The following is a 26850-nucleotide window of genomic DNA, read 5'->3' on the forward strand; positions in this document are numbered from 1 at the left end:
GACACCATCTTGTAACATAAAGGGCCGAAAGGGGTTCTGGTCTGGCCGATGGTTGGTGGAGACATTTTGACTATATCTTGGACCTGCCCGGCCTCGCCCAAAATGGCGCCGGTATAAATGGGACTCGTAACTCTTTGCCCGCAAATGTATATCTAGAAAATGTTATTGTAAGTGGCCCTGTCGTATTTTAATTACAAAATGTACGTCCACCGATTCCGCAACTGTTAGACACCTTTGTTCTTGTCACCTAATGGCCCGCTCGTTACGTTCTTCTACAGTGTAAATGTCTCCTCATCATATACGATTTGAGTTTGCTCCGTGGCCGGCCCACGTGGTTATAGGCCCGTATTTGTATACTGACATTTTCACAATAAAGGTTTTTAAAACAAAACACGGTAGTAGTATTTTCATTTGTAAAGTTTTTACTTTTAGTGACTGTTTTCGAATCAGTAAAAGGCAAGTGAAATAAAGCAGTCCAATTACATGACGGATAAAAGGTATAATATGTAGGAACGCAGTAAAGATAAATGGTCAAGGGCAGTTGTGTTTTTCATGTCTGCAACATAAAGTGATCGATAAGAATCTGATAATCAGGCGTATCGGCGACTAAGACAGCAGGCCGAATCTCTTTTACTCAACGGCTCCGTCATGGAAGGAAGAAACGCCCTTTTTCTCGAAAAAGGAATATATTTTACTTGCAAGACAGTTGTAAATTTTCCGGGAAAGTACATTAGCCTGGAATATTATAACATATGTTTGAAAAAAAAATATTGTTCGAAAATAATAAAAAGCGTAATTTTTAGGTCATAAGACCAAGCTTTTCATCATTAAATTAACAAAAGTAAAATGAACCAATGAAAAGTTTTATTAACAAGTCACATGACCTGTTATGCTTACGTTACGCGCTGCGCGCCGCGCCTCGGATCACTTCCGGGTGCGCTAACGCGGCGTGTCATAAAACGCATTACGCGACAACGTAGGTCAAGAATATAGTCTAAATGTCTCCACCAACCAGCGTTCAGAACACAACCCCTTTCAGCAGTCCAAAAAGTTCTGTTAAATGACAACAGAGGGGACAGGCAACAAGAACCATCAGTCAAAGAGGGGAGGGCAAGTTCTTCTCTTCCGGGTCATGTTGGGGCGCTACCGGAACTGATCGAATTGGTAGTCTACAGTGTTTCTGGATGTTTCACACTAAAGCTGGCGTCAGCATGAGACCACTACCATCTCGTAGCTCCGTCGTGGCCATTCCACGAGCAATCATGGCAGCCGCTCCCCACCAGAAGCCTGCGGGAGTCGGAGGCCCCCAAGACTTTTGTAGAATCTTCACGGCTGAGGGGACGCTTTTCGAGAATGGGACCCAAGCCCTAGCAGACAAGCGTCCGAGTTCCAAGGTGTCCCAGGGCCATTTTAGTGGACCAGGCCCAAAACCGAAGAGCCGGCCGCCATTTTGAGAGTCCTGTGGCAGCCGCCTATCGCTGCACCGCAAGAGCGGGCGCATCTCAACTACATGGTGAGCGAGACGCTGTAGTCGCAAGAGCGGGCGGAAAACAGCTGAATGGCGGAAGAGGCACAGTGTAGCAAAAGCGGGCGGAATGGCAACTAAAACGATAAAGGGGCGCCCCACTACAGCTTGTCTTCAGGTCAAACGGATTGTGGGACAAGGTCCAGAATTGAAGAGTCATCAAAAGGCAAAAAGTACCGCCGGGAGCCGGCCGCCTATGTCGGGGGCGATCTCAGGCTACACCAGTGCTATAAGACTTGGGGAGGGTGTCGGAGCCAAGCGTCTTCTCCGAGTCCATGGCCATCACAGCGTCCCTCAGGGGCCTCCGTCAAGCTGTTTAGGAAGGTAACATATCACATTGTTTTCTAATGCAGTCAGGTCCACAAACGACACTCACTTACTTTGAGAATAGTGAAGCTGCAGTAGGTGGAAATAAGCTTCAGACAGTGTTACAAGCGCTGCTCAGAACTCTTAACTATGGCACCCAACATCTAGAACTTATGCTATTTGAGAATGGTAGTGACATCGAAGCATCTCAGGGACCAAAACCATTAACGTACTTTCACGTATGAAAATCTTACTTGGGGAGGGGGCAGGAGCGAAGCGCCCCCTCCCAGTCAGCGCCACCACACCGTATGTTGAAAATCTGAAGCCATCGTTCTACAAAGTCAACCAAACTTGGATTGAAAAATCTAGAAAAATGTACAAACTGAAAACCAGTTTTGGTCTGCATAGCATCAGTAGCAACGCTTGAGTCAGCTTTGTGTCAAGCCGCCATTTTGATTCAACAAAGCACAGGCATTGAAAAAGGCTGAAATTCAGAACTCTAAACTATGGCACCCAACATCCAGGAGCTTGCTATCCGGATCTTGGAGCCTTGTGCTGTTTTCGATCTATTCACACATCGGTCCACTACTGACATCATCTTATAAATCAACGTTATGTAAATAGTTTTTTAATAAAATGTTTTACCCTGTTTCTTTGCTGGTGTGTTGTCTATATTTTTAATATTTGCATAGGGTTTGTCATTATTTTGTGCGGGATGGGTGATGGAGCCGAGCTGTCTTGCAGCCCTCATGGTGTGGAGCTCAGTTCATGTCACTATTTTCGTATTTCTCAAGAAGGGTTGTTCCTAATATTTCTATTTTAGCGAGGTCAAAAAGAGATCCAATTAGTGGCCTACTGATTTTGCTCGATTACTTTTATTTTTTTTACACGATTTTTCACTATCTGCAAAGACTAAACAGAGTATTGCGACTTTGTGCTTGTTTGTAAATAGAGAATGATCCAAAGAGAACCAATTCTAAAACAGTAAATGCTTGGACAACAATCAATCAAATGGAGAGACAAGGAGGTACGACGGATTACAACGGAGGGGAGGGGGGGGGCAGCGTTCAAAGCACATCAGCGTGCATAAATACGAAAATGTTTTTATCTATCACGTACTTGACATTTTAAAGCTTTTCATATTTGCTATTAAAAAACCAATGAAATTCACAGAAAAAACCATAGGTTATAGTGGATATATAGTTAGGAATTTGCATTTACAAAACCTTGAAAATTCAATGAAAAAACCATAGGTTATAGGCCATATATAGTTAGGAATTAGCATTTACAAAACCTTATTTTACTCGCATAAAACCATTGAAATTCCATATATAGTTAGCTAACTATAAGCGCTAACTATATATCGCGCACCCGCAATCCACTGCTGATGATGTCACATATTACATCATTCATGACATGGTCAGTGACATCACTGATGACATCACTGATGACATCTCAAATGACATCACTGATGACAACTCAAATGATATCAATGATGACATCTCAAATGACATCACTGATGACAACTCAAATGACATCACTGATGACATCTCATTTGTCATCACTGATCACATCACTCATGTGATAATACAATGAACCTCTTCAGACTCTAATATAACCTTACATACACTCAGTATAAACAGACACTCACAGACTGTCACTCATCCATGGAGTTACTCACACACCTAGTCAGTCATGCAAAGAATCAATCACACCTCCATTTCCTCAACTATACAGTTATACACATCTTACTTATTCAAACATATAATAACACATATTTACTCTCTTATATAATCCCTGATACAAGCTCACAGTGATCGATACAGCCACTCACACATTCACTGGCTGTTATGTTCAGTTATTTATATATCTCAACTCTCACATGTATTGTGTTTTACATACGTACTTACTTGCACATGTAGCAATGAGAAATCCATTCACTCACCAACACACCCATGCACAGTCAACCGCCCATATAGCTGTTTCCACATGCACTCTTGAACTCATACTCCTAGTGAATCAACTGCTTACACATCTATGCACAGAGTCACGCACCTCCCAGCCACCCACACACACACTCAGCCTCCCATTCAAATATTTGGGCAACCAATCAATAACCCATATGGCCACTCTTATAGCTACTGATCAACACATGCAGCAGCTTACACAACATCAAACATACTGATGCACGAATTAAGACAGTTTACTCACTAACCCATGTACTCAGTGAGACACATTTAATCACTCACTCATACAGTCAGTCATGCACCTACTAAATTCTTCATCCAGACACTTATACATCCACTCATTCTTCAATATGTGAAACATATTTAAACTTTACAGACACATACAATCATTGGATGTTGTGATCAGTGATGTCATCAGTGATGTCACTGACCATGTCATGAATGATGTAATATGTGACATCATCAGCAGTGGATTGCGGGTGCGCGATATATAGTTAGCGCTTATAGTTAGCTAACTATATATGGAATTTCAATGGTTTTATGCGAGTAAAATAAGGTTTTGTAAATGCTAATTCCTAACTATATATGGCCTATAACCTATGGTTTTTTCATTGAATTTTCAAGGTTTTGTAAATGCAAATTCCTAACTATATATCCACTATAACCTATGGTTTTTTCTGTGAATATATATATATATAGATCCAAAACTATGCAGGTTCCCAAAATTTGACAAGCAGCCACACACGAACACATTTCAATGTTCTTTATTCCATCAACTTGCCAGCAGGTACAAAACAGCGAAGTTCTCCCCTCATCTGCTGCCAAACGCGTTTCGAGAGCAACGGCTCTCTTCGTCAGTGGCAAAGTGCTCCTTGATCCATGGCACGCCTCATAAGTTCACAGTCACCGCCCACTGGGCGTGTCAACATCACAGCGGCGTTATGGGCTCTGTAGTCCTTAAATATGGTGTGACGTGTACACGGGAATATGGGCAAAATGTTCCCAAGTGGGTGGGAGTGCATTCCTCTGGTTGCCTCCTGCCCCGCTTCTCAGTTGATGAAGGCATGTTGCGCGGACATCCCTGCAATGCCCAACGCTGTTCGTGTCCTTGTGTGCCCCATGTTGATGACACCGTAGGTTCTGCCACGGCAGCAGGCTGCTCCTCACGACCAGGGAGGCCGTTTAAACTATCCAAAACTATGCAGGTTCCCAAAATTTGACAAGCAGCCACACACGAACACATTTCAATGTTCTTTATTCCATCAACTTGCCAGCAGGTACAAAACAGCGAATTTCTCCCCTCATCTGCTGCCAAACGCGTTTCGAGAGCAACGGCTCTCTTCGTCAGTGGCAAAGTGCTCCTTGATCCATGGCACGCCTCATAAGTTCACAGTCCCCGCCCACTGGGCGTGTCAACATCACAGCGGCGTTATGGGCTCTGTAGTCCTTAAATATGGTGTGGCGTGTACACGGGAATATGGGCAAAATGTTCCCAAGTGGGTGGGAGTGCATTCCGCTGGTTGCCTCCTGCCCCGCTTCTCAGTTGATGAAGGCATGTTGCGCGGACATCCCTGCAATGCCCAACGCTGTTCGTGTCCTCGTGTGCCCCATGTTGATGACATCGTAGGTTCTGCCACGGCAGCAGGCTGCTTCTCACGACCAGGGAGGCCGTTTAAACTATCCAAAACTATGCAGGTTCCCAAAATTTGACAAGCAGCCACACACGAACACATTTCAATGTTCTTTATTCCATCAACTTGCCAGCAGGTACAAAACAGCGAAGTTCTCCCCTCATCTGCTGCCAAACGCGTTTCGAGAGCAACGGCTCTCTTCGTCAGTGGCAAAGTGCTCCTTGATCCATGGCACGCCTCATAAGTTCACAGTCCCCGCCCACTGGGCGTGTCAACATCACAGCGGCGTTATGGCCTCTGTAGTCCTTAAATATGGTGTGGCGTGTACACGGGAATATGGGCAAAATGTTCCCAAGTGGGTGGGAGTGCATTCCGCTGGTTGCCTCCTGCCCCGCTTCTCAGTTGATGAAGGCATGTTGCGCGGACATCCCTGCAATGCCCAACGCTGTTCGTGTCCTCGTGTGCCCCATGTTGATGACATCGTAGGTTCTGCCACGGCAGCAGGCTGCTTCTCACGACCAGGGAGGCCGTTTAAACTATCCAAAACTATGCAGGTTCCCAAAATTTGACAAGCAGCCACACACGAACACATTTCAATGTTCTTTATTCCATCAACTTGCCAGCAGGTACAAAACAGCGAAGTTCTCCCCTCATCTGCTGCCAAACGCGTTTCGAGAGCAACGGCTCTCTTCGTCAGTGGCAAAGTGCTCCTTGATCCATGGCACGCCTCATAAGTTCACAGTCCCCGCCCACTGGGCGTGTCAACATCACAGCGGCGTTATGGGCTCTGTAGTCCTTAAATATGGTGTGGCGTGTACACGGGAATATGGGCAAAATGTTCCCAAGTGGGTGGGAGTGCATTCCGCTGGTTGCCTCCTGCCCCGCTTCTCAGTTGATGAAGGCATGTTGCGCGGACATCCCTGCAATGCCCAACGCTGTTCGATGTCCCTGACCATGTCATGAATGATGTAATATGTGACATCATCAGCAGTGGATTGCGGGCGCGCAAGTTATAGTTAGTAGAACTAACTATAATGGAGGAATTTCAATGGTTTTGTAGGCATGAAATGTCCTGCTAACTATAAAACCCCTGAAACCTATGGTTTTTTCAGTGAAAAAAAAATTATATATATATATATATATATACACACACACACACACACACACACACATACATGTATAGGAAAAAACAAAGGTTAAAGTAATGTTATAGTTAGGTGAAATGTTCAGTAACAACATAACGTTTTAAACTTTAAAAAACATAGAAATTCACTAGTTATAGTTACAGTTATCTCAAGTAACTATAACTCATGCCCTAAGGTATCTTTAACCCTCGCCCCTGCCAGGCACTGTTTTCTTATCACTAATGTAACTGCAAATGTTGCTTTGATATTATCAATGATGTCATAGAAGAATTCATGAGCGATGCAATATGTGAGATAATTAGCACTGCATGGCAAAGGCACAGATTAGTTACCTTAGGGCACAACTTTTTCTTACTTGGAGTGTGGAACATTTTTGTCCCCATGTGGGGTCTCCTCTGAGATCCCAACACCAGGTCTATGAGGTGAGGGTGACCCTACACTACACCCTTGTCCTTTTGTACATCTTTGTAGCACTCAGGACTGACTCTTGTGTCCGAAGATGGCTGCCACCCCTTCCTAGTTGATGTGGTAACAGCCATTCAGATCCCAGCTTGAAATCTGTCAGATACGCAGAAGCTTAGTGTCCCTAGAGATACCATTTGTTTAGCATTAATTCAGTGGTGTAACGATAGTTGGGGGGCCCCAAGCAAAGTACATGGAGAAACCCTCTCCAGACTCACTCAGGAATTCTCGGACCAGGGTACTGGGCTGAGGGGGGCCCCTGGAGCTCCAGGACACTCCCACTGTGGGGGCTGCGGGGGCCTTTGTAGCGCCACTGCATTCATTGCTCAAAAACGACTGAACAGATTTACAGCAAATCACAAAAAGCACTCTTTCTGGACCAAGCTCTAGCTTTCTGCAAATTTGGTATAAATCCGTTCAGTGGTTTGGGCTACAGCTGTGTCTAAAGTTCCTATGGAAAAATTAATAGGGAAAACACATTTTTGGGACCCACACTATTTTTCAGCCCCTGGTTGAAAGATCATCCCAGAAACTTCCATGCAGACACTAATCAAAATGTAGCACTTTTTGGGAAAGTTTCATGGAGGTTTGTGAACAGCCGGGAACATGCCATCTATGCAATCAATAAAAAGGTTGGTGCAAAACTGTACTCCGCAAGTGAAAGGTTTACGTAATCTTGCATGGTGTGTCAGTCTTTCTCTGGAAATATCACCAAAGTCTGTAAATCCATCCCACAATCCATTAATACACTCTCGTCCTATAGATCATTCTAGAAATAAGTAAAGCTCTTACTATTGCAATGAACGGCACTTCCTTATGTAACTAGCGCTCAGTGGTTGAGTATGCTCTAACACCGTTACTCAAAGTACGGCCTGGGCCGCACGCAGCCCTCCGGGCCTTCATATGCGGCCCCCAGCTGAATGACTGCAATGAGCTGCTGTTTACTTCAGACAGCACTAACCAAAAATATGTCAAATACACGAGCAAGCATTTGTTTACAATGTAATGATGTAAAAGAAAAGAAGCAAATAAGGGTGTCCTCCAAAACTTAACTTTAGAAACACATTCATGTTTCAGGCCATCTCGCAACAAACGTGTAAAAATGCGATAAAGTCTCTTTAAAAATCAAAAACTGTATTTCATTAACATTCAGAAGCGTTTCACCTTAGTACATTAGATTAATGCATTGAAAATATATATTTTTTTAAACTGATTGCTTTAAAAAATGAGTGTAGAAATGTATATGCCTCCTCACACCCTCACAACAATGCCAAAAGTCAGTAGTCACGTATAAACCTCTCAGTGATTCCAGTTTTATTATGTATAGCATGTGTTTTAAAATTCCTCTTAACATTTTTTATGTCTGTGCTACCCATAGAATGCCTTTTCTTTTTAAATTTGTATAACATATAGAAAGCGGCATGGAGAGTAACAGCCTGATTTTATAAATTTTGTATGGTTTTGATATTGATGTGATGCATTTCGATCTCATTGTTTAAAGACCACGGTCTAAATAAACAGAGTTTCTCTCTCTCTCTCTCTCAGTGATTGGGGTTTTTATCATACATGGCAACATTATTTCATTAAATAAAACACAGGAGAAGGTTTTGTACAACATATATCCTGAAGGCATACATTTCAAGGTGCCTTCATATTTCATAATCAAGAAAAAGGAGGCAACGTGAAATTAGGCAATTGCGAGTATAAAGCAGTGTGGCCAAGTGGGAACGCTAGGACTGATCCTAGGTTTTCTGGTTGCACATTCTGTAATTACATATAATTTCAGTTATCAAGTTACTTCCATTTCACACTTGCCTCTCACAAGCTTGTGATAGCAAGCAGAGAAGGCCTACACCATGGTGCAGTAGAGGGATTGCAAATCCGATCAGGGGCGGCCGCATGTGCAAGCTGTGCACCTGCACAGGGTCACCAAACCCCAGGGGCCAGCACGCCAATATATATCCTTAATATAATAATTCTCTGAGGATGGATACATATTTGCGTGGCAGCCCCTGGCAGGGATTTGGCGGGCTCCGGCTCTGTTCCACTTCCAAACACCCTGACACCCCCCTTCACTGGCCTCTGCGCTTCGCCCCGCCCATACCCCCTCTTTCGGGGCCCCCTACCTACGCTCCCTGCCCAGGGCCGCCACGAGCCTAGAGCCGCCCCTGATCTGATACAGAAAAGCACAGTATTGTCAAATCTTCGACTCTTCTAGAGACTAGTGGCTTAATTTATAGCTCAGTATGGATTTAAACCCACAAAATAACTCCATGAATGACTGACCACATCCTGTATATGATTCGCTTTCCCCACGCCCACCTTAACCCCCCACAAAGCCCCACTCCCACCGTGCTGGCAATAATGTGGCCCTCGGACCCACCAAAGACCATATTTTGTGGCCCATGGTGAAATGCTGGTGAGTACCAATGCTCTAACACAAAAGTCTTGCATAACAAACAATGTTAAATTTCAGTACTTATGTTAATAATATCACCGTCTTCTTTTTTCCTTCGCCTACATGTTGGACCTCTCAGTCTATGATAGTTTCAATTTTACTTGAATTAAATCATGTCAGGTAGCCTTTTACTAATTAAGTTCTTTTCTATCTTTTGATGTCATGTTAACGCTATAGAAAACTGCTACTAAACACAGAACTAAATAAATCTCATTTTGGATCAGTGTTCCTAAAGCCCCTCTGACCCTAAAGACACAGAAAACATGCAACACTGGCTACCATTAGACCTTTGTTTTTTAAACTGATAAAAAAAGAGTGTACATTCTTCGGACAGCAAGCCTTATCCAAGCCAAGCGCGAGAGACACCACCAGTCTCGTCAATGAGATTATCAGGATATTATGCCGAAAAATTTTACAAAATTTCGGCAAACTATCAACAGAGCACTTCAAAATATTTAACAATATATATCTTTGGATCCTTTTCCAAATTGTATATTTAAACAATGTGCTATACACCGAGAACGCTATGGCTATTTATTTTTTTTTGTATTTAAGTTTTTTTAATGTTCAATTTCTGGCCCATAGTGTTCTTGTTGGAGTTTTTGATTGACAGGCTTCCAGAAATGGTTATGAGTGCTGATGATTTGTCTCTAGTTTTGTGGATTCCTTTCAGTTTTAAGCGCCCACCCTTCCTCCTCGCAACAACAGTGCTTCTGAATATGCCTGTTTAATATCCTTCACTTTGAATAAAGAACACACTGAACATCCCCCCTCGCAGCTGGTATTGGTGAAATTGCTCCTCTTTGGGGACCCGCAGACGATGCTGGCTTGTCTGTGAAGGCCCAGACAACAGGGTTTACTGTACAACGGAGGCCCCCACACTCAGGCCGAATGCAACCTGAGAGCATGTGCGCCCCTCCCCCTTTCCACCTTACCACACACACACCACACACACACACACATGCACAGACTTTAAATGAACCCAGATGGCTGGCACACAGAGAGTAGGCATCTTGGAAAACTGCCCTAGGGCTCTTACCATCTTATTCCACGAATTCAGTTGCCTGCAAGATGTCTGCGTTGTTTCTTCATCTGAACTCCCTCCCCTTTGGGCTTTTGGCCACTTCCTATTTTTTTTTTTTTTTTTAGGAAATGTCACAAAAGCATCAGAGAGGTGCACAAAAATTGTCTTGACTAAAATTACACCTTTTGCTCAAATCTCAGCCTCAGAAACACATTTTTAAATAAAGGACATATTGGTAGGATTCTTAAAATAATTTACCTCCCCTGCATGTGTTTCTTTAGATGTCTGTTGTGACAAAACAGTTATATGTTTTTTGGTTGAACCATTAGTTTAGCAAATGCGAAAGGAAGTTTGGGGCTCTCAAAAGCGAATGTCAAAAACACTTGAATTACCGGATCGCGCATGTTTTATTTCTCACAGACAAAGAGAGCACGTCTTCCGCCGCATCTCCATATGCAATATGCAAACAATTACCTGCCTTTGGAGGCCATAATTACAAGGAGACTCATCCCCAAAAGGTTGTTATTATTTATGGAGTTCTCAACTTTAATAGAAGACAGACTGCTGAATAGAAAGCACTTCAGTGTTTTCCCAGGGTCCCCATACTAATAAGTACTTTGGAAGGAGAGATTAAATTGTTAGTCATACGTTTCTAAGGCCCATTGTACATTGTGCAAATATGCAACATCATTTCGTATTCGCTAATGGAAATACTTGCACAGTGGTTTTCAGCCCATGAATGTATATGAAAGCCTGAATCATGTCAGGCATTTTGTTGAGAAAAAAACCAAGATGAAGGGCTTGAATGTTCGCGCTCTGATGCATACGAAACACGTTGCTTGACATTGCTTTATGTAAACTAATTACTGTTGCTGCCTAGAAGCCAACATTTGGGAATAAAGAAGAGGAAGATTTAGATTTAGAAAAAAAATCACATTGGCTTGGGATTTTCGAAGTAGGAGAAAGCTGAAATGAAGCAGCTTTGTTTTTTAATTGGCAGTTTCCTCTCCTAAAACAGGGGTGTGGACATCTATGAGCTGAGATTGAGCTCTCCACACCAGTCAACCAAATGGTGCCTCCCAGTGCCACATGTTTCAAACTCTTTACACACCTACCTGATTAAGAGACGCATTTAAAGGCTGAACACCGAGATGCTCTAGAAACCTGTACACGTAATCTGATTTCAAGCTCATTTGTAGACAATCTGCATTGCTAAATTAAATGTCTTGTTTGATCCCATCCAAGGGCATAGTATGCGTCCTCTGGTGCGGTGGCTCCAATTTGGAGGTTATGAGTGGTTGCTCTAAAGTCCTGTGCTCTCTATAGGTATTCACCCTCTCGATCGACATACGCCATCCAGTGCACTGTCTCTTCCCCCCTTGCCATATCACACAGTGGAAATTATTCCCAGGTTGGCAGGTCTGGACTACTGTAACAGAGTGAGCACTTATCACTGTTTGTTTTCTTCGAAAATTGTACTGAATGTAACATGTAGTTTTATTTCTAGTGATGAAGACCAAAGTCCCCTGGATGCTCAGAAATTGCACTCGTTGGGGCAGATTTACAAGCTCCCTACGCCACTAGTACGCCACTTTTTGTAACGTATTTTACTGCTCCATATTTACAAGGACAGGAAAAGCCATCCTGCGTGGCTTTTCCTGTCCTTGTAAATATAGCCCCTATTCACATTCACACACAGCACTTTGTGTGAATGGGGCGTTCTATGGGTGTTGCTGTGGGTGTTCCCACGCAACACCCATGGAACAAGACACATTTCCAGATTTACGAGGAATCCTAAATGTGGAAATGCGCCTGAATGTTACTCCTCCCCAGGGGTGACGCAGCAAGGAGCAACGAGGAGAAATGTTTTAATTTCTCCTTGTTTTTTCCTCTTTCAATGTGTGCTGCATTCTACAGCATGCATTGAAAGAGGAAAATTACTGTAGGGATTGTTTCTGTGCAGGAAGGTCCCCCTACCTGCACAAGAACAATCTCCCCATGACACAGGCATCCTTGCACCATGGTGCAAGGGTGTCTGCGCCGGCGCATGGCAGCTTCTTGTGAGCCAGCGCAGGGGAGAGCACAGGAATGCAACATATTATTGTAAATATTTTGCATTCCTGTGCTTTGGAAGTGCTGCAGCGTGGCACAGCCAAAGGGCTTGAGTTGCTGCCCTGCGCCCTTCCTAGTAAACCTGCCCCATTGTGTTCCGAAAAATCTCCTGGAGAGTTTTGTCTTGGATTTGACTGTTCCTCACATCTAATTTTGATTTGTATATTTCATTATGCACGCAAGGTGATATTTTAGGATATATGCTGAACTGTGTGATTTATATGAGCCACATTATTGGCAATATTTTTTTATTTTTTCTTAAACAATTTTTAAGAGCATTTTCTAAAAACAACAAACAGAAAATTATGAGACAACAATCACATTTATTTCAGTTGGCTAGCATAGATGCACACATCGTGGGATGCAGTGCATGCAGTTTGTACCACCTCGTTTGAGCCGAGCTTGGTGTAGCAGTCAGTCATGGGAATGCTCCAGTGACCAGGGGTGGTAACTCGGCCATCAGGGTCCAAGGGCTCAATATCAGGGGTAAAGTGCTAGGTCCTATTTTATGCAAAACCTCAATGTATTAACATGGAAGAGCAATAATAAAGGGGGCTCAATGGTGGAACAAATGAGAACAAAGCTGGAGCATATGAGGTAGGGGGCAAAGTCTCATAGCCTTCTCAAGGCAAAGTCAGTAGCTAACGACTTTGGGATGTGTGCTGAGGGATATTGTATGCAGGGTTCTTAAAAGGGATAATCAGGCCCCTAGGGAGGGTTGTTGAACTTCAGGTAAAGAAAATGGTGATCAGGAAGAGATGTCCTCCTCTGCAGTTGCTACGGTCCACTTGGACATCAGGGTAACCCAAAAGGAGGCTATGATCTACCAGTGCAATCCTCTAGCTCCCTCCCTGTCAAGGACTACAGTTTCTATCTCACCCATACCTTGAGTGATTGGCACCAAGAAGTTCTGAGGGGGGCCAGGGCTCTTCCAGTGAATGGTGATCATTTTTTTCAGCAATCATTAGCGCCAAGTTAACGAAATGGGAAGCTACTTTGTATTTCTTTAGCGGGGTGATATATACCTAATGCAACCACTTCCTAACTCGGGTAATCTAGTGTCACGAGTTGCTTAGTACTCCTTCCCAATAGTTATGGGGAGAGAGGTAACACTGGTTTATACACAGTTGGCATATTTAACTTACTTGTAAGTCCCTTGTAAAGTGGTATATCATATACCCAGGGCCTGTAAGTTAAATGCTACTAGTGAGCCTGCAGCACTCATTGTGCCACCCACACAAGAAGCCTTTCAAACCCATCTCAGACCTACCACTGCTGGGCCTGTGTGTGCCATTTACTGCCACTTCAACTTGGCATTTACACTTTGCAAGCACAAGATGATGGATGGAGAGCTGAAACTTTTCAAACACTGTCAAGAGATCTGGGTTAAATCTACAGTTATTTTGCTAACCATGCCACCCCAGTTTGGACTCAACCACACGCAAATCAGTCTTGACCCTGTTCCCCATGGAAACAGTCCAGCCTGAGCTGCTAGGCCAGGTCCTCCTCCTGGGACCGGCTTAAGGGTATCACCCCTCATCAGCCAGGCTAGCTTGAATCCAGTGGCACAGCAAGCAAGGGACCCAAGTCTTGGCATACCATGTGCCCAACTCCTCCGTCCCATACTGCCAGTGATGTCCCATCCAGGCACACCTAAGCTCCCTGTTGGGTGTGGCTGTCTAGGAGGAATACACAAAGCCCAACTGTCGGCTACACCCAATCATGTGACCAGAGACAGGCTACAGGCACTAAATGGCTATGGCAGGAAAATGGCAACTTTCTAAAAGTAGTATTTTCAAAACTGCTGTTTAAAATCTGACTTCACCATAAATTAGGATTTTAAATTCCAATTCTAGAGACACCAAATATAAAATGGTCACCTATTCCCATTTGAAACTTACACTTATGAAATGTAATAAGGTAACTCCAATGTTGACCTATGGGAAAGGTAGGCCTAGCAGTAGTGAAACACTAATTTAAGCGTTTTTCACTACCTGGACAAGTAAAACTTAAAAGTATATGTCCTACAAACATTGCAGCCTGCCCTCTGGGCTGTCCGTGGCCTACCTTGGGGGTGACATGTGTATTAAAAAGGAAGGTTTGGGACCGGTAAAGGATTTAATTTACCAGGTCCATATGGCAGTTTAAACTGCAAACACAGGCTGCAATGGCAGGCATGTTTAAAAGGCTGCTTAAGTAGGTGGTGCAATCAGTCCTGCAGGCCAACTAGTAACATTTAATGTGTAGGCCCTTGGTACATGTAGTACCACTTTACTAGGGACTTATAAGTAAATTACATTTTCCAATTGGGTATAAGCCAATATTACCATGTTTTAAGTAGAAAGCACAAACACTTTGGGTCTGGTTAGCAGTGATAAAGTGCACAGAGTCCTAAGGCAAACATAAACTAATTCAGCAAAATTAGGGGAGGAAGGCAAAAAGTCTGTGGATGGCCTTGCAGAAAGGGCCAAGTCTAACATTTACAATTAGTTTTTATATTAATTTAGAGTCAACCAGTATGCCAAAAAGTATGCTTAAAGAATCTTTCAAAAGCATTGCAATTTCAACATTTTTTTTAAGCAACAGAAAGAAATGCTGCAGGCCGATACCAGTGTGACACTAGCATAGGCAGGTGGACAATATCAATGCAGGGGAAAAATAACCTAGTACTTGGAAGGCTCTCCTGAAAATATGGCACAGTGTAAGATTGCTAATCTGCGAATCTTCTTCAAACAATTTAAGCTATATGTCTTCTTATAGAGCTGCCTCTCATCAGGTTCACTAGCCATCATGTAGATATTCCATTAAAGGATTGTTTTACGAAACTTGATTATTATTTAGGGTGAGTGACTGCCCACATCAAGGACTAATAATGCCCATTCTCAGGGTGAACTCTCAAAGTCACTAAATTAACCCAAGCTCAACCCCCTGTTAGCTATGGCACAGATCAGATAGGCTTAACTTAGAGTAATGTGGAAACTATTTCTGCATAATTGATACAGTAATAAAGTAAAAATGGAAAACAATAGGAATCCCAAACTGAATTAGAAAGATAGGGTAAATGTAATAAACAAAATGACATAAATACAATAAGGAAAACCTGAGATATGTTTTTTAAAATGAAAAGAGTCGAAATAGCACCAAAAATCACAAAGGGCCAATGCTAGTCAATGGTCACTGTAAACCTGGACCGAAGCACAATTTGTGGCTGACCACAATTGAGCGCATGTCAGATTTACCAACCAGGATTCTTCTGGTCAAAGATTTTACCTTCTGACCTAGGGACTCATTAGGATGGAGGAAGGACCGCAAACGTTGGTTTTTAGGGCCTGTTGCGGGCCCCGCTTGTGTTGGGGGAGGCAAGGGTGTTCTTGGGGGCTACCCATGCTACCCCTCTACATTTCACAGCACCACATGACAGGCATTGTGTGGTGCCTGCCACGTAGTGCTGTGAAATACACAATATGGCATTTTCGCATCGCGGCGGGTGCTGCTGTCAGCAGCGACCTCCGCAATGTTAAGATGCAGAATCCGACTGCCACGGTGGTGGTTGCATCCTGATCCGGTGTGCGGGACTGCCACATGCATGGCAGACGGTCCCGGTTTACTCCAGGATGGCGGATGGACTACAGTTTGTCCGCCATCCCAATGAGCCCCCTAGTCCTTTAAATCCCAAACTACCACCAGATTACACTTCTGAGGCCTCCCAGGACCTCAAAGGAAGCACTTAGAGATTTGCATGGTATCAGGCAAAGGCCAATAGCAGCGTGCAGTCCAGGCCCAGTTGCAATTGGTCAACTGGGTACTTTCTATAAAAGGCCTCTTGGAACATGTTGTATCCCTGTAGCTTGAACAGGGAGTAATCTGTATGACACTTGAATGCAAAAACAACAATTGATGGACAGAATGCAGAACAATGTCATACATTCAGCCCAGTACAGAGATCTGGGCCTAAATCAATCGATCGTTTTTGTGCTCACCATGCCATTTCAGTTTGGACTCAGCCATATGCAAATCAGTCTTGACCCTGCGACCAATGGGAACAGTCCAGCCTGAACTGCCAGGCAAGGTCCTCCCTGGGCTGGAAACAAGCATCCTAGGACCATTTTCAGGCTTTCAGCCCTCATCAGCCAGGATAGCTTGACTCCAGTGGTATGGAGAGCAAGGGACCCATCCATATGCAAATCAGCCTTGACCCTGCGAATAATGGGAACTGTCCAGCCCGAACTGCCAGGCCAGGTCCTCCATGGACTGGAAACAAGCATCCTGTGATTGGTTTCAGGTTTTCAGCCCTCATCGGCCAGGATAGCTTGACTCCAGTGGCATGGAGAGCAAGAGACCCACGTCTAGGCCTAAATCCATCATTTTTTGCTCACCATGCCATTCCAGTTTGCACCCAGCTATAAGCAAATCAGTCTTGACCCTGCAACCAATGGGAACAGTTCAGCCCAAACTGCCAGGCCAGGTCCTCCCTGGACTGGAAACAAGCATCCTAGGACCGGTTTTGGGCTTTCAGCCCTCATCAGGCAGGATAGCTTGACTCCAGTGGCATGGAGAGCACGGGATCCATGTCTGGGCATACCCGTCCCACTCAGGGTGACAAATGCAAAAACAACAATTGATGTACAGAATGCAGATCAATGTCATACATTCACCCTTTGCCAAAGGATTCAAGCTAGCCTGGCAGATGAGGGCTGTTAGCCCGAAACTGGTCCCAGGATGCTTGTTTCCGGTCCAGGGAAGACTTGGATTGGCAGTTTGGGCTGGACTGTTCCCATGTGGCACAGGATCAAGACTGATTTGCATATAGCTGTGTCTGAACTGGGATGGCGAAGTGAGCTAAAGAACGATGATGGATCCAACCCAGATCTGTGACTGGGGGAGAGTGTTTGAAAGATTTCTGCGCTCTGTCCATCATTTCCTTGTGTTTGCTTTGTTTGCCCTAAGTTGGCGGGGTAAGCCCAGACATGGGTCCCTTGCTCACTTAGGTTACACAGTAAGGTCACTGAGGAGCACCTGGACTCTGCCCTCCTCCAAGACCCCCAAGGCCACGACCGGCACTGCCTCCACAGCCAGGGAATTCCACTGTTGGATCTCCTGCTGCGCCGACAAGCTGGCAGCGTGATTCACCACCGAACTCCAAGAAGCCAGATGCTCCTGCAGACGTTTGGAGAAAACTTGGAGGAATCAGAAGACCACGGAAGCATGGAACAACCAAAAGAGCACCCTTAAGGACTACCACCAGCGTATGAGAGACACTAAAAGGACCTTCATCAGAGACAACGTCAAGACCAACTCATCCAACTCCAAGGAACTGTTCAACTTCATTAAGCAGTTCGCAAAACCCACCTGCGAAGCCACGGACATCACACACTCCCAGGAACTCTGCGACAAACATAGTTCCTACTTCCACCTAAAGATCAAGGCCCTCTACGACAACTTCAACGAGCCAGCAGAAAAAAGCACCATGCCTCCCACCGCTGCTGAGAAGCCGACCATCACCTCCTCTGCCCCTGCCAAGCTCATCTCTTCAACCATGAAGAAGACACACTCAGGAGCCCCTACCAACCCCAGCCCCCCTCACATCTTCCACAGGGCCACCACAGCCATCGCACCCGAACTAGGATGAACAATCAACTCCTCCCTTTTATCCAGCATCTGGCCAGACGACTGGAAGCGTGCAGAGGTGAAACCCTTCCTCAAGAAAGCAACGGCCGACCCAACCAACCTGAAGAACTACCAGCCCATCTCTCTCCACCCCTTCGTAGCCAAAGTCACCAAAAAGACTTGTAAATGCCCAGCTGACCTCCTTCATCGAAGAAAACTGAATCCTAGACCCTTCAAAGTCTAGCTTCCGCAGCAACCTTAGCACAGAGACTGCCCTACTCGCAGCCACCGATGACATCCACATGCTGCTAGACCAGGGACACACCGCGGCCCTCATCCTCCTAGACCTCTCCGCAGCTTTTGATACCGTCTCACATCGCACGCTAGATGCTAAACTCCACAACGCAGGAATACAGGGATCTGCCCTCAACTGGATCGGATCCTTCCTCTCCAGTCTGATCCCAGAGGATCAGACTGCCCCCCTTTCTCTCCAAACACACTGATATCATCTGGGAGTACTCCAAAGATCTTCACTAAGCCCGACGCTCTTCAACATCTACATGGCCCCCATCGCCGCCATCGTCAGACAGCACAGGCTTAGCATTTTATTCTACGCCGACAACACTCAACTCATCCTGTCCCTCACTAAGATGCCAGAAATCACCAGACTCAGCTTCCAAGAAGGAATGAGAAACGTAGCAGCCCGGATGAAGGACAGCTGTCTGAAGCTCAACTCAGAGAAGACCGAGGTCCTCATCCTCGAGCCCTGCACTTCTGCCAGGGACAACACCTAGTAGCCCTCTGCCCTCGGGAGCCCGCCCATCCCGACTGACCACGCTCGGAACCTTGGCATCATTCTCGACTCCTCCCTCTGCATGAACCGCCAGATCAACACTGTCACCTCCACCAGTTTCAGCTGCCTCTGCATCCTCCGTAAGACCTTCAATTGGATCCCCTCGACTGCAGAAAGACCATCACCCATGCACTCATCACCAGCATACTGGACTACTGCAATGCCCTCTACGCCGGAATCTTACATGCAAGCTCCAAACCATCCAGAACGCCGCAGCCAGGCTCATCCTTGGGACACCGTGCCACGAACATATGACCCAACACCTTTGAAGCCTCCACTGGCTCCCCGTCGAGTAGAAGGTCACTTTCAAGCTCCTCACCCTCGCCTACAAATCTCAACAACATCGGACACAAATACCTCAACAACTAAGTATGTCTCCACGTTCCCAAGAGAAACCTCCGCTCCACCGACCTCGCCCTGGCAGAGGTCCCCCGCATCTGCAGAAGCAGAGCTGACAGGAAAGCTTTCTCCTATATCACAGCGAAAAACTGGAATGAACTCCCGATCAGCATCCCCAACCCTTCACGTGTTCAGGAAAGACCTCAAGACCTGGCTCTTCCACGGACCCAGAGCTGTTTCTATCCGTCCCAGCGCCTTGAGACCCTCATGGGTGAGTAGCGCACTCTATAAATCAATGATTGATTAATTGATGGATTGATTGATTGACTTTGCCACTGCATTCAAGCTAGGCTGGCTGATGAGGGCTGTTAGCCCAAAACCGGTCCCAGGATGCTTAATTCCGGTCCAGGGAAGACATGGCTTGGCAGTTCGGGCTGGACTGTTCCGATGAAGCACAGGGTCAAGACCGATTTGCATATAGCTGTGTCTGAACTGGGGTGGAGAAGTGAGCTAAAGAACGATGATGGATTCAACCCAGATCTGTGACTGTGGGAGAGTGTTTGAAAGGTTTCAGCGCTCCGTCCATCATCTCCTTGTGTTTGCTTTGCTCGCCCTAAGTTGGCAGGGTATGCCCAGACGTGGTTCCCTTGCTCACTTGGCACTGGATTCAAGCGAGCCTAGCTGATGAGGGCTGTTATCCTGAAACTGGTCCCAGGATGCTTGTTTCCGGTCCAGGGAAGAAATGGCTTGGCAGTTCGGGCTGGACTGTTCCCAAGAGGCACAGGGTCAAGACTGATTTGCATATAGCTGTGTCTAAACTGGGGTGGCGAAGTGAGCTAAAGAACAATGATGGATTCAACCCAGATCTGTGACTGTGGGAGAGTGTTTGAAATGTTTCAGCACTCCATCCATCATCTCTTGTGTTTGCTTTGTTCGTCCTAAGTTGACAGGGTATGCCCAGACTAGGGTCACATGGCTTGGCAGTTCGGGCTGGATGGTTCCCTTGAGGCACAGGGTCAAGACTGATTTGCATATAGCTGTGTCCTGTAGTTACGGTTCTAACCAAATTTTAGTTCACACATTTTGGATGAAAACTTTTTAACTTGTTTTGTATTAACTTGTGAATGAATTATCTTACTATTTGTATAAGTTGAACGCACATATTTTTATTTATATAAAGTGTCCTTTTTACTGCTGAAATATTGCTTTTATGGTTTGCTATTTGTAAAACAGAATAAAGTATTTTGACTATGACTATATAGCTGTGTCTGAACTGGGGTGGCAAAGTGAGCTAAAGAACGATGATGGATTCAACCCAGATGTGACTGGGGAGAGTGTTTTTTAGGTTTCAGTGCTCGGTCCATCATCTCCTTGTGTTTGCTTTGTATGACACTTGAAGTAAGTCAGCTTTTTTATCTTGGATACAAGAGGGAGCAGGTTATTTGTAAACCTAGAGTAGGACAAAACCAGAGTTCCTGAGCAACCAGACAGTGGAACCACAAGAAATGACTTGGCATCCTGTTTTCTCCCCTTTTAATTATGATGCAAGTCTTATATGTGATCCCAGGAGACATTTTAAGCAGGATATGACTCCTAAGCAGGATTTGACACAGTAGTGTCAAAAAGGATGTCAACAGCCCCTACACTGCATACTATGTGGGGTTTAGGGGCTCATTCATGAAGAGTCAGGTCAGACAATTGTTTGCTCCTGGAAGGCATTTCACACATAATCAAGACTAATTACCGACTGGGAGAAACTTAAGATCCAATACAAATTAGTCCACAGAAAACGTCAGGCAGCAAAAAGGTAACTTTCTTAGAAGTACTTTTCCTTAAATTTATTAAAAATCTGACTTTACCAATGAACTGGGCATGTAATAACTATTTTTCAAGCTGGTCTAATTTCTGAGATACCGTAGTAGCATTTATTATTGTTTCCCAGTGTTTCACTTAGGCCAGTCAGCCGTCCCACAGTGAAAAAGCTTTTGGGTACTAGTCACTGTATAGACACATTACCTTTACATTTCTATATGTTCTACTTTTAAATATCATGCTCACCACCTTGCGGGCTATAAGGCCAGCTATTTTAAAGAAAGATTTAAACTTGTCAAAGGGTTTATTTTTACACTTCAAATGGAGTTTTTACCCTGCTTTAGTCAGGCTACAATGTTCGACCAGAAATCATGTTTGCCAGCGACTGTGAGGATGGCACAATAGTTGCGGCAGTACAGTACTGGCACTTAACCTCAGGCATTGAGTACACTTTCTACCATATGCTAGTGAATTATAGGCAAGTTGATATACCAATTAGGGGTATACTTAATTAACCATGTTAAAAGGGGGAGCAAAGGCAATTTACTACTCTTTAGCAGGTTTAAAGTGCTAAAGCCTGCAACAAATATGGGGCAAAAACCTGGGGGGTGGTATCACCCAACAATATGGTTATTTCCTACAGTAGATAGAAAAGCAATCTTCAAATAAAGAGTCTCTGTGCCAAAAAGTGTGCAAGTTTTCAATGTACTTTAGCTGTGATTATGTAACATAACAGAGTGCTGTGTCATGGGTGTTCAGCTGAAAATCAGCATTCTATTTGCAAGTTAAAGGGGAGGAAAACAGGTCTTCTTTTTCCACAAGAGAGGAACATCATAAAAAGTGGCAAGTAGGGTTAGGTGGTACATAAACTCTGACAAGTGACGTGAGTGGTGGGGTGGGATTGCATAAATAAAAGAGACTACAAAAACGTAATGGGGAGGGGTTCAGGAGCAAAGAATGAGATGGGGCAGTGGAGAGAAATGCAGGTGGAGGGGAATTGAATGGAGAAGCAGCACATGAGAGACAGCACAAGGAGCAACATGCTCTCCAATGGAGCACTGACTGAAAAAGAAGAGAGGGGTTCCCTGAAAGTAATCAGTGAAGGATATAAGTCATCCAGTCAAAAGGATAGTAAAGAAGCTATGTTCAAAGGGATAGGCAAACACAATAGTAAGGAAGGAAAGATGTTGAATAAGGGCTCGCAAATTAAATTGACAATTAAGCCAATCAATGATAAACAATGGGCAGGCGGAAAGTGAATGATGTATTGGTGAGTATTCAGTCAAAGGTCAAAGGTCTAAAGATCAATGTGTCGCAAATGCCTGCCTCAGCAACGGATATGCAAATCATCAAGCTGGAGAGCACAATTAAATGCGTGGCAAGGACAATCGTCCTAATCAAAATATACGCCCACCCGAAAAAACAGCAAAAAAAAAGAACTGTTCCAACGTGTAGTTAATGCTGTAACTTCCATCCGTCTCAACGACCCAAGTTGTGAGATTATTGTTACGGGTGGCTTCAACTAAAATCTTCTGCATCAATCAGAGGAAGAGGACAACATCTCAGTGGCAAATGAAATGTGGAATGTCGAACCCCAGGAGATTATATCGCCCTTGAGGACAGACCAAGTGGGTAAGCAACTGGTTTGGGACCTGGAACGACTCGGTGTACGGGTATTAAATGGAAGATCGATGCACGATAAACCCCCTGCTGCTACATACATAGGTCATAACACAAATTCAACTCTGGACTACACATTAATAACATTGCCCCTATTGAGCCTAGTCAAAAAATTCCAACTAATCAGCACTTTAGATAGTGATCATTCTATGCAACATATTGAAATAAAACTAAGCTCCTCTAGGTATACAAAGGCTCCAAAAATACCAGGACAATTATCAACCTTCAACCTGAAGCGGCTTAAGTGGACAAGCAAAACACTACCCCAAATAGCGTTGGACGCCAAGAACTTATTATAAATGGTTACGGCAGAGAATGATCTTTGTTCAGAAACCTGGGCTAACTTCCTGGAAAGACTGCCAAAATCAAGCAGCAAGGCCAGGACGCAGAGCAGTCCCACGATCAAAACCAAATTCTCAATAACTACTCTAGCCATGAAGAAACATCTTCAAAAGCTCACAAGATGGGTACAAGGTTCAAGGACAAAGCAAAGCACTTGGCAAAAAGTTTTGTTGATTTGGAAAGAATACAAAAAGTTAGTATGGATGGAAAAAAGGAACAAATACAATGACCTTTGGGCCAAATTGATGCTTAATACTAAAAAAGCAGACTCCAGGGCGTTCTGGATGCAAATCAACTCAATCAACAGAGCAGCACAACCCACAAGCATGACATGTGTCCCGGAAAAGGTCTGGGTCCAACATATAGTCGACACATTCGCGGTAAAACCAGTGGAACTCCAGGCCATGATGACTATAATGGTACCCGAAACTACAAGACATAAGGTCAAGAAAAGCAAATCTCTTTCCAGTTCCAGTGTCACGTCCAATAGCGTGGAGGGTTTGGACCAATCAATGTGGTCAGCTAACGATCACTGAATATGTTCTATTATTAAGAAAGGCAAGCAAGAGAGTGCTCCAGGGCCAAACGGCATCCCGCAGGCGATCTATAAAGAGGACCCTGAATTCTGGGCTTGTAAATTCAACCTCCTATTCCGGTCAATTAGTAACTCTGGTCGGGTCCCGGAAAGTTGGAGAGGTGCCATCATCAACCCCATCTATAAAGGCGGAGATCGCAAAAATCCAACAAATTACCGCTTAATTGCCCTGATTGATGCAGAGGCAAAATACTATGCATCCTTGGTGCTAGCCGATCTAATACAGTGGTCGGACATGAACAGCAAGATCCCGTTAAATCAGACAGGGTTTTGTCACGGAACTGGTACAATGGCTAATGCAATGGCGCTATGCCTGATTGGCGAAAGCAGTCTACTTAACCACCGGGAACTATATACCTGTTTTGTCGACTTTAAAGCGGCCTTCGACCGTGTTAATAGGAATTTGTTATGGGCCAAATTGAAGAAGCAGGGTCTGCCTGAGTCAATCCTAATGCCGATCATCGCCCTGTATAGCAACACCTGGATGCAGGTAAAAATCAATAATGGGCAAAGGCTAACCAGGAAGATACACACCTTTGATGGGTTGAAGCAAGGGTGTGTGTTGGCTCCCCACCTCTTCAGTTTATTCATGGCTGACTTAACATCAAGCCTTGATCTGATCAACGCCCATCCTCCTCGGCTGGGCACGCTTCGTGTAACACACCTATCCTACGCCGATGATGTGGTCCTGTTAAGCCAGACTCGAATAGGCCTGCATTGGCTACTACAGGAGCTGACCCACTACACAAAACAGAACATGAAAATTACAGGCAGAATCCTCAATCGGCGCCAAAGTTATTCCCAATAGAATGTTCGGAATTTCCTATGGTAACTAGGTCCTAACTATATATACCTATATATATATTTGTTTTTTATTGTTACAGTTTTATATAATTTTAAAATTATAAAAATACATTAAAATGATTAGTTTAATAATTGTTTCAAAGTAAATATACATATATTAATTATTATATATGTGTTTAACATTTTTAACTTATGTTTATTTGCTATATTTGTTAAAATGTATTTAAATATAATGTATTTTTTAAATTAATTTTATTCTTTAATATATTTAATATTTATTAATTTATTTTATATGTATATAAAAAACTATCTTGTGTACAACTATATGTATGACATCGATATTTTTTTTCATTATTTTTGTACTTACTATTTTAAGTATGTAGATTTGTTTGACATCGATATTTTGACTACAGTATTTTTTTATGAGGCTATTTTGGGTATCGATATTTTATCTGTGTACCATATTGGTGTTGTCCACAATAGGTCTTCAGCAACAGACAGCAAAAACTGCTTGCATATGGGACCTAATAAAGCTCAAGCTTTGCTGGATGCAAAAAAGGTTTTTAACATAGTGACCGTGTCAATTTAAAAGACAAACGAAATGAGTGAAATACTTGGCCTTCCGGTCAGCTGGGTGAGTAAGTGATCTGTACAGGGTGAATATTTGAGGCATAATAACAAAAGTTTTAGATATCGGGAGAAAATATCTCCTGGCTGGGATTTGGCTAAAGAGATTGACATTAATGTGATATCAAGGCCTCTGAATGCATTTAAACACTATCAATTAGAACAGCAACGGCAGCCCCAATGTTTCTACAGAACAATTTGCCGGTATGTATGTAAGTAAAATGATTACTTGATTTAGTCATCAGACTCACACGGTACATAAATAACTACGTTACAGTTCAACAGAACCATTGAAAAGAGTCTAAAAGAGTGATGTATGTGAATGAGGCAGAAAATACATCAGCTCAGAGGTAGTTGGGTTCATAGGGTGAAGTACGTTTCGTTCTATTTCTCTGCAAAATGGTATGAGTTGGCACATTAATAAAAACATAGACAATGTGGCTACTGGGGTATATAAACGCAAATCAGATCAATTACTAAAGTAGAATGATACTTAATGCTGTCATACCTCTTCCATTCCAACTCAAATTGGCATTTCGCACACCGAGAAGCACAGATCAAACTCGGTTCATGAGCAACAGAACCTGAAAACAGGTTAATCGCCAAAGGTGAACTGTGCCACATGTTAAGGCACAATCCTGTCATAAATCTCATGCTGTAATTCTGAGTGTTAAACTCAATTTAATACATAGCGATAAAAAAAATACCCTCTAAAGCAATCATTGGTTAGAACCCAGCTAATCTCACAGAGATTATTGGGCCCCCTTTTAAACCCTCCATTGGGAGAGAGGATGCAAAAAATACAAAACAGATTCATCTGTAACGGAGAGGGAGGTTCCATGATAGAGACATGTCTTCATCATCATCACTGTCTCCCTCGACTTCAATTTTATTTTATCTGCCTCTGTTTAATATGTTAATATCTGTGGCATCTTTAAATGAATATAAGTAATACCCCTATGGCCATAACCTTATTCAGGACCTCCACGTGATCTTCAGATGAGTCTTTAGATAAGAAGAACTAGCCTTTAACAATCTTTTAACTGTTGTCTTCATCAATCCCACAAAATTCGGTATCTCCAGACAAATTGTGTGTATTTATGTGGGGCAAGGAGAAGCAAAAGTAACAGTACTGACAGATATCCTTAAAGTGCCATGAAAGTGTTATCTCAAAATATGAATAGAGATGTGCTTTGAACAAAGTTAATCAGACTATATCGTATTGAGAATGTATGAGAACTCAGGGTATTATTTGAAATGGTTGGAAATGTAGCAATTAGAAGTAGGTACCTTACTCCCTCACGCCATAATAACATTCCAATGCGCAATGTTCAGTGCTGAATAGTTTAGCTTCGGTACTTGTTTCTTTAAAACCGTGGGACGTTCGATTCATTTGCTGTTGCCACCCACTCCTCCATTCCACTCTCCATTACCTCCTTTGGTGGTACCTTGCAGCAGATTCTCTTCTCGGCTGCAACGTAACACCAACCTTCCCCGCTCTCACTTAACACAGCATCATGCCCTGTTTTGCTATTTTCAATTTTAAAGTTGATTTGTTTAT

This window comes from Lissotriton vulgaris, chromosome 10 (assembly GCF_964263255.1).
Source record: "Lissotriton vulgaris chromosome 10, aLisVul1.2, whole genome shotgun sequence".
In the NCBI taxonomy this organism is placed as follows: Eukaryota; Metazoa; Chordata; class Amphibia; order Caudata; family Salamandridae; genus Lissotriton; species Lissotriton vulgaris.